Source organism: Mus caroli, unplaced genomic scaffold (assembly GCF_978045245.1).
Source record: "Mus caroli unplaced genomic scaffold, Mus_caroli_1 scaffold_15, whole genome shotgun sequence".
NCBI lineage: Eukaryota > Metazoa > Chordata > Mammalia > Rodentia > Muridae > Mus > Mus caroli.
In genome coordinates this window covers 103,049,988-103,059,955 of record NW_028227270.1, presented here as the reverse complement: position 1 = coordinate 103,059,955, position 9,968 = coordinate 103,049,988, and positions in this window count along the sequence as shown.

Below are 9,968 nucleotides of genomic sequence, written 5' to 3'. Positions count from 1 at the left end.
AAGAAGAATGACAGGCAACTAACGAATGCCGAGAACAAGAGTTTTTGTTGCTGTTGTTGTTGTTTTGATTTAGTTTTTAAACAGTAAAGAGCACATCAGATGGTTATCCAATATCAAATGGTCAGCCATAAAATGTGCATATAGGTAATATTATCACCACATATGTACCTACAGTTAATAAAGAAGTCATAAATGTAAAAGAGAGCAAAAAGAGAGTGCATGGAAGAGTTTGGAGAGATGAAGGGAAGGAGGAGATGATGTAATTTATATTGTAATTAAAAAAATAAAAACATAATTGGAAAATCAGGAATATTTTTATGTATCTGTTTTTGTAAGAAAATAGAGCACACCAGGCACTGTTATTCTTTGTGCGGTGAGTTGCATATGGTCTGAGATGGACTCTAATCAGATGTGGTAGGGCTATTGGCCCATGGGCAGTTACTGAGTAGAGTGCAGTTAAATGTTTCGTTCAGATAGAAAGTCTTGTGTTAATACTGTTAATACTGTTATACAATATACAAGTTATTGTTGCTATTCTGAAATCCAAACATAACCAAGTTTTCTATAGTTTTGTTTTCTCAAGAGACTGGGGAAAGAAAGCTGCTTCTCTTTCACAGTAGTTTGGTGAAAGCATCCTAATGCTGGTCAGTATTAACTGGGGAGGGCTGTAATCAGGGCCTAACACTGGTCAGTATTAACTGGGGAGGGCTGTAATCAGGGCCTAACACTGGTCAGTATTAACTGGGGAGAGCTGTAATCAGGGCCTAACACTGGTCAGTATTAACTGGGGAGGGCTGTAATCAGGGCCTAACACTGGTCAGTATTAACTGGGGAGGGCTGTAATCAGGGCCTAACACTGGTCAGTATTAACTGGGGAGGGTTGTAATCAGGGCTGTTGGCTGTAAACAGCTGAAAGAGAATCAGAGAGAAGCATGCAGAACCAAAGGGAATGGGAGGAGTCAAGAGGTCTGGGAAGTCAACTGCATAGCCAGGGCCATTTTAGGGAAGGGCCAAGTTTGGGAAGTGCCTCTGCACTCATGGTATCTCTTTATTCCTGCTGTGGCTTTCAGATCTGCTGCCATCAAAATCCCTTCTGGACTTGGCACCTTTGAGGTCACAGTCCTAGGAGAGTGCATCTGAGTTGCCTGCTTGGGCCTTAAGGACCCAGAGTTCTTAGGGAGAGGACAGAGAAGCCTAACTATGGCTTTCTAGGAGTTGGTCTTTGTGTTCTACCAAGACCTAAACCATGGAAAGAGATTCCTCAAATAGAAAATAATTTTAAATTAAAGTTTTAAGATATGAGGAATGTATACTATTGAGGACTGAGTTGGTCTTCTTAGAACCAAACGAGTTTGAAAGAGGCAGCATGGTATCATGTCAGATAGGAGACTCCTCTCCACTCACACTGGACCACTCACTGACTTAGTGGGTCACTTGGTCCTCCTGAATTTCAGTGTCTTAAAAATTCAGCAATTTGTGGATTTTGAATTTTACTAACCAATAAAATTCAAAGGTAATTTTGAACACATATACAAACACACACATACACATCTTGTCATTTTCTACTTTGTTAATTGAAAATATTATTTAAAATGACTACCATCTACCATCATCATTTTCTAAAATAAATCATATTTAAATGCCCCAAATAGAAAGGACATAACTCAGAATATTGACTTGCTCTTTAACTAAACTTATATTTTAGGAAAACGTACTCTGTTGGCTCTCTCCTATTTTCTAACTTTGCTTGGATCAATGAAAGACTGCACAGCAACAGCACTTGGTGGCATCAGCAATGGCTTTTAAAGTCCTTTCTAGGATTAAAATTCCATCAATTTCTGAACACTGGAGAGAGGAGGTTTTGTGCAGGCTTGTGGCATTATGAACTATTACTTTTTGGTCCCTGGATAAACCTCTGTTAGATAATCTTCAGTGCGTGGCATAGAGGCTACCTCTAATGTGCATTTAAAACTCTTGAATGGCAAAAGGAAGCCTTGGGGACAGGGAAAATCTACCTCTCTGTGTTGCTTAGTGTTACTGTCTTAGAGGGGTCCGGAGACTTTGGCAGTGAGTATGTTTCTATAAATCTTACAAATCGATTAGCTAATCAATATTTCCGGAGGGCCGGTAGATGTGCCCACTTAGAGGACTGAATGCCTCATCCAACTCAGCCTTTCTCATTATTGAGACAGTGATAAACTGAGGTTATACAAAACATTATGGAGATGACTCATTTTTTTCTCCCCATGCTTTAAAAAAATGTACATTTGGAGAACAGCTGCGAATGAGGACTTGGATTTATACATTTTGAAGGAAGAAAACCATGGATATATTTTATAAATACAGAGAAATACTAAGGAGAGGGGCATGTACAGGCTAACTGGGCGTAGCAGTGAGGAGTAGACCATATCAGAATGAGGGAATTTTGGCTCTAAGAATGTAAGTTACTAACAACAGGGATTCTGATGCAGCCCCTTTCTGAGTGTTCAGAGCCAAGTATAAGACAGATGAAAGGGTTTAGTTTAGCAGGCTAAACTGCCTTCATCAGGGGCTGTGGAGCAGCTGTGGTAGTTGTTTACATGCCTACAATTTGTAATTCTGCTCTCCTTTGTAGATTTTGTGTTGTCATTTCGACTGGCCCGCTTCTTCCTACCGCTCCCCTTCCTCTGCCTGTGGTTATCTCTAAAATTCTACCTTGTAAGTCTGGTTCACTTTCTTCTGGTGCCGCCATATTGCTCATTTAATGGCTTGGCACTATTTTAAGACTGACTCTTAGACATTTCAGGATGAAGAACATTTGGCAGGCAAACCACCATGCTTTCCTTCTGCTTCTTCCCATTCTGGATATGTGTGTGTTCATGTGCATACAGGGGTTGGTGGTGGTTCCAGTCTTCTGCCTTGTACAATTATCTGTTCATTCACAGAGATGAAGCAAAGAGAAGGCCACCAAAAAGAAGGTAAATTATGTCCATGATCCTCTTTAAGAAAGCATAGAAATTTGGTTTTACAAAAGATTTTTACTCAATATAATAAAATCTCTTCCTCTGGGGTCACCCATTTCCTTTGGCCACGGATTTCCTTAGAGCACAATAAATGAGCCACATGGACATTGTTGTGCTGAATTCTTTTCAAAAGGCAGGGCTAGGGATGAGGAGCTGGGACTATTTTGTAGTAGAGAAAATTTAATATATTTACATTGTTGTGACCCAAAGCTTCTGTGTATTCCCTCTGCCATAGATTTTTCACCAAGCTCATCCCTTTTGCTCTTGCCACTGGATAGATTGTGTTTGTGTGGCCATCACCAAAACAGTGTTTGGAATCATTTCATGCCTCAGGTGACCATCTTCTAAGCTTAATTCATGTTTTCACGTGAGCCTATCATCATGTTCATTTCAAGATTTATTTTTACTTGTAGTTTACTGTAGTAACTAGAAACAGGCTAATTTTAATTTCAAGAGAACTATGGGGTTTTTTCCTTTTGAAAAATTCTATTCCTGAATCTTTAGCATATAAAATATTTTTTTTGAATTGGTAAACTGACTTTATTCTTCAAGCTGTTAATGTTTCTTTTATTTTATTTTTCTCTCATACAATACACCCTGACTACAACCTCCCCTCTCTCTTCTCTGCAATCTACCTCAAGATCCAGCTATAGCACTCATGGGAGTATCCCAAAAGCTTTCTCAACTATGTTAACTGTTAATGTTTCTTTTTTTTTTCCAATTCTTATTTTTTTAGTTAGGTATTTTCTTTATTTACATTTCCAATACTATCCCAAAAGTCCCCCATACTCCCCACCACTACCCTACCCACCCACTCCTACTTCGTGGCCCTGGCATTTCCCGGTACTAAGGCATATAAAGTTTGCAAGACCAAGGGGCCTCTCTTCCCAATGATGGCCAACTAGGCCATCTTCTGATACATATGCAGCTAGAGACACGAGCTCTGGGGGTACTGGTTAGTTCATATTGTTGTTCTACCTATAGGGTTGCAGAGACCCCTTTAGCTCCTTTGGTACTTTCTCTAGCAAAATATTTTGACACACAAAGCACTTAGAAGATATTTTTGAAACAGGATGATTGAATTTAAGTGATGACTATAATTTTAAAGAACCTGTATTATGCTCTAGCATCATAAACTATGCCTAGAGTCTTTTATATGGAAAGAAAGTTTAAAATAACATTGGCTGGCTCTGGCTGGAATCTATGTATGTATGTATGTATGTATGTATGTATGTATCTATCTATCTATCTATCTATCTATCATCTATCTATGTATCTATCAATCATCTATCTATTTAATCTTTTTATTTCCTTCCTCCTACCAGTGAGGGCTGAGGCATCAGTACTTGTTCCTTTTAAAGTCAGTCTTGGAGACTTCTTGCTTCTTTGTCTGTCCATTATGCTGCATGGGCACACAGGTTTGGGTGAGGCTGATATATAGATCTCCATGCTCCTTAAGAAATATTTGCTGATGGCCACCACATAATAGAGATTAAATATTATGGGTTTAACTGGCATTAAAATAAAAAGACTGATCAATAAGACAAAAAAACCACCAACAGATTGGGAAAGGATCTTCACCTATCCTAAATCAGATAAGGGACTAATATCCAATATATATAAAGAACTCAAGAAGGTGGACTCCAGAAAGTCAAATAACCCCATTAAAAAATGGGGCTCAGAACTGAACAAAGAATTCTCACCTGAGGAATACCGAATGGCAGAGAAACACCTGAAAAAATGTTCGACATCCTTAATCATCAGGGAAATGCAAATCAAAACAACCCTGAGATTCCACCTCACACCAGTCAGAATGGCTAAGATCAAAAATTCAGGTGACAGCAGATGCTGGCGAGGATGTGGAGAAAGAGGAACACTCCTCCATTGTTGGTGGGATTGCAAGCTTGTACAACCACTCTGGAAATCAGTCTGGCGGTTCCTCAGAAAATTGGACATAGTACTACCGGAGGATCCAGCAATACCTCTCCTGGGCATATATCCAGAAGATGTCCCAACCGGTAAAAAGGACACATGCTCCACTATGTTCATAGCAGCCCTATTTATAATAGCCAGAAGCTGGAAAGAACCCAGATGTCCCTCAACAGAGGAATGGATACAGAAATTATGGTACATTTACACAATGGAGTACTACTCAGCTATTAAAAAGAATGAATTTATGAAATTCCTAGCCAAATGGATGGACCTGGAGGGCATCATCTTGAGTGAAGTAACACAATCACAAAAGAACTCACACAATATGTATTCACTGATAAGTGGATATTAGCCCAAAACTTAGGATACCCAAGATATAAGGTACAATTTGATAAACGCATGAAACTCAAGAAGAATGAAGACCAAAGTGTGGACACTGTGCACCTTCTTAAAATTGGGAACAAAACACCCAGGGAAGGAGTTACAGAGACAAAGTTCGTAGCTGTGATGAAAGGATGGACCATTTAGAGACTGCCGTATCCAGGGATCCATCCCATAATCAGCTTCTAAACGCTGACACCATTGCATACACTAGCAAGATTTTGCTGAAAGGACCCAAATATAGCTGTCTCTTGTGAGACGATGCCGGGGCCTAGCAAACACAGGAGTGGATGTTCACAGTCAGCTATTGGATGTATCACAGGGCTCCCAATGGAGGAGCTAGAGAAAGTACCCAAGGAGCTAAAGGGATCTGCAACCCTATTGTTGGAACAACATGATGTACTAACCAGAACCCCGGAGCTCTTGTCTCTAGCTGCATATGTATCGAAAGATGGCCTAGTCGGCCATCAATGGAAAGAGAGGCCCATTGGACTTGCAAACTTTATATGCCCCAATATAGGGGAATGCCAGGGCCAAAAGAATGGGAATGGGTGGGTAGGGAAGTGGGGGGCGCTATGGGGGACTTTTGGGATAGCATTGGAAATGTAATTGAGGAAAATATGTAATAAAAATATTAAAAATCAAAAAAAAAATAAAAAAATAAAAAAAATAAAAAAAAATAAAAAGACTGATTCTATGTTCCTTTTAAGTTAGTAAATTGCATAACAAAATTAATTCATTCCTCCTATCTGTATGTCCTAGATGTGTAAAATTTGTAACTTATGCATGATATAACTTGGAGCAGCAGAGAGATGTTTCTTGGCATAGCTCTCTGCAACAGTTGGCTCCCAGCTGGGCAATGCAGCAGACAGAGCACAGTGGTTGCCAGCTTTATCTGAGCGTTGCCATGTCTCATCTTCCATCTTCTGGATCTTGGGGGGAACCTTCATTCTGGGCATCCTGTCATTGTAGGCTACCATGTCCTACCTAGACAAGAGTAAGCCTGGAGACTCCAAATGCTTGATTTAAGATACCTTGCCCCAGTACTATTGCTTGGACTACAGGAAGGAGCATGATTCAACCCCTTCAGGTGGACATTAGAGAATTGGACTGAGAATAAAGCCAAGTGAGCTAGGCAGGTGAAGAGTCCGAGCCAACTGTTTTTGACATGTACAAGATGGCTTCCCATTAAGTTATGAGACATAGTGCCTTGTCATTTAGGATTGAGTGGGATTTCTGTAATGTGCAACGAAAAGCACCCCAATGGATGTGACATTTTTTTTTCTCAACCTACGGGATTGAAATGTACACTTTAAATAAATGCTTAAAATTTAAGTGACACACCTGAGCACAAGACATACTCAGCTGAGAAGTTCATGTCAAACAAGTCTTTATTTTTCATGGTACAAATTAAAAGTGACAGATCTGAAGCTGTTAAGAAATACACAAAGTGCAGCTTTACGGACCATACAGATATTGCTCTAGATTAAGTACAGTTTTTATTTTATTTTATTTTTAAACATTAAGCAACCTGTGCAGATAAGTCAGCTTTGGTTTCAATGTTTCAACAAGTAAGGAGCTTTCAATATCCAGTTTGGCTTCTTGGTCACGAGTCTATCATGTCAATGTCTCGTCGGCATGATTGGTTTTTCCAGAACAACCCAGTCTATTTTCCTGCCCTCTCTCCTGCTGCCTGCCCCAGGCATGGAGAAGCAGATTCCTTTGCAGCGCCTCATGAAGTGACCCTGGTGACCAGTCTAGATCACAGCACAGAGGATGAAATAATAAATCAAAACTAAAACTTATAAAAAAATAAAACCAACAACAACAACAATAAAACCAAACACTTTTCAACAACAAATAAGCCAATGTGCCTCACAGAATTTCAAGTTGAAGACAAGCAAGTCACATGACACAAAAAGCTCATTACAAAATATTATCCAAACAGATTTTACAGTCAGACATGAAAATGAAAATCAGTTTCCTTCTCTGTGTGTTTATGCTTGATCATTAACTGGGTACAAGTAGAGTGCTGAGGTAAAACATTGATGAACAGTTTGTGATTGGTTTTTCTTAAAATAGGAACAGTTTCGTATTGCAAGATTGTCAGCAACATTTAGCCATATCTACACAGTGTGCATATTCCTACACATGCTGAGCTTTGGTCCAGCGCAGAGAAGAGAGCAAAGGCAATTGGATTTCTTTTTGGTTACAGCTTGAGTTCTTTGAGACGCCTCTACTTGTTTGGTTCTGCCTCTCCCAGCTCTTTGATTTTGTTTTTGTTTGTTTGTTTGTTTGTTTTTTGTTTTTTGTTTTTTTATTCTCTTTTGTGTTGTGTTGTGTTGTGTGTGTGACCATGTGTTCACGACAGAAAGAGTCCAAAACTTGCAAAGGCAAGTAAAACTTTTAACTATTTAAAATATCTTTTTGGTTGAAAGAGAAAACAACCCCAACAAGCAAGTGTAAAATACATATCGGCTGTCATGTCTCATCAATAATGAAGAAGATGAAGATGACAACAATTTTAAATGGTCGAGAAAGACACAGAAGCTTGAAATACAATCACATACACCCAAAGTGGCTTTTGCTTTTTGTTGGTGGCAACCTTAGCCTTCAGTTCATGGAAACATAAACGACACTTAGATGTTATTGGCATATGAAGTTGCTTACCAGAGGAAATAAGAAATATCTAAAGAAATTAAGCGTAGGTGTGGTCCTGAAGGCTTATGTGTTCCCAAGTACAGTTTATATTCCTAAGAATCTGTTCAGGCATCTTTTCTGCCTTGTAGCAAAAAATTTATCAGTAAAAAAATCAATATAAGAAGCATTACAACACTATATAAATAATTTATAAAACAATACAAAATTATAAAACTATAAAAAAATCACTGCATGTGAATAGTTTTACAACCATGGGATGAATTTGCTTCTTTTTGTTCTACTCTGGGTGATTAGTTTTATTTTATATTTTTACTATTCTAGTTATGCTCTCCCAATCATAGACGCCAGAACTGAGCAGGCCTCATGTGCCCATTTCCGGTTCAGATTTTAAACATTTAGCATCGGTCATATGTTATCTTGTGACTTCTCTTCTTGGGGAGCTTTTCTGGATGGAATTTGGAGCAGGTCCTAGGAGAATACAAAATCTGTTTTAATCAATAAAGTTTCCGTTTCTGGGTTGCTGGTATTTGTGCAGTTTTTGCAGTTGTGAAATGCTACCAGGATGTTGTTGGCACTAATCGGGCTGGTTGTGGTCCAATTAGAATCAGACTAGTGGTATGGAGACACTGTTATTAATGACTCTAGTCCAGAATTATTGTTTTTTAGCTTCCTTGTTGGGAGTTTTATGATTGCTGATTGGACCATCTGAGGAGACTATTACACTGTCCCATTTTTATAACCAGCAAAGGAGCCAACAGAACAAAAAACTAGAACCCCTGGGTGGGAAGAGCAGGCTAGGGGGAAAAGTCAGTCTCTGTAATCATCTGGGCAGCTGGAGGTGGGGTATCTCTTCCCCTTTCATGATTTGCCTCTAGAAAGTACATGAGCATGCTTTTTAATTACTCATGAGTATTTATTTATGTTGATGGTTCTCTCTTGCCTGCTTTGATAGAACCCTCTGCCCTCACCTGGGTGAAAAAATCAGCAGGTTCCAGGGATTTCTTTGCCCTTTATTCAGTGGCCTTCTTGGGTCTCATGGCCCATGCCTGGGGGAAGTTCTTTTAAAAGTGAATTAATGTGCTAACAGTGAAGGCTCTTCTGATGTGTTCTATAAGCTACTTGTATATTTTTCCTTTATTGGAGAGCCTTTGTTGCTAAACTTCTTTCTGAGTCAAGAAGCCAGAGCCTAGCTCCAATTGCTTAAATTTGCCTGTCACATTTCTATGCCATTTATATAGTCCAAGAACAGCTCCAAATGTCTGTCAACACTGTCTGATGAAACAAGTACCAGAAAAGGTTAACAGACACTCGACAGCCCCTAACAGTCTAGGTCACCATCATTTTTTTTTTTTTTTGTGGTCTCTCTCTTTTTGTGAGGTGGATGAGTATGAACGTGCTTGTGTGTGTGTGGACTGAAACCTTGAGACATTTCTTTGGCTATCAGACTTCTGAGAGAATTTGCTTTGAACAGAAGCAATACACAGATGTAAGTATTGAACCATATGTGCAGCTTATATTTATATTACAGAATTAATTTTGATCAGCTCTCCACATATGTGGCTAGTAGACTGAGAAAAAAAATCCCAATCTCTGGTGTGGACCGTGAGCGCAGTTCCAGCCTCTGCTGGGTGTTGACAGTCATTCAGCAGATAGACCTAGTTATCCTGGAGTGTCTCCTGCATTTCTGCAGGATGGGAGTGGGGAAGAAACTGTTCCTTCCCACGTCTGCTATCTTCCAGAAGATCCCAGGAGCCACAAGAAAGGGAGATGGAGAAGTAGGGAGGAAAGGGAGGTGTGGGCTCCATTTTCTTTCTGAAACCTACAACTCATAGTGAGAAGAAAGCCACGCGTGCTTTGGCACACCACCATCCAGGTTGTTTCTCCACTCCACCATCTGCCTAACATAAAACAGAAAAAGGAAATGACACAATTCAGAAAACAAAACGAAAAACAAAACAAAACAAAAGGAAGCTACTTCGTCTGCTAAGAAGC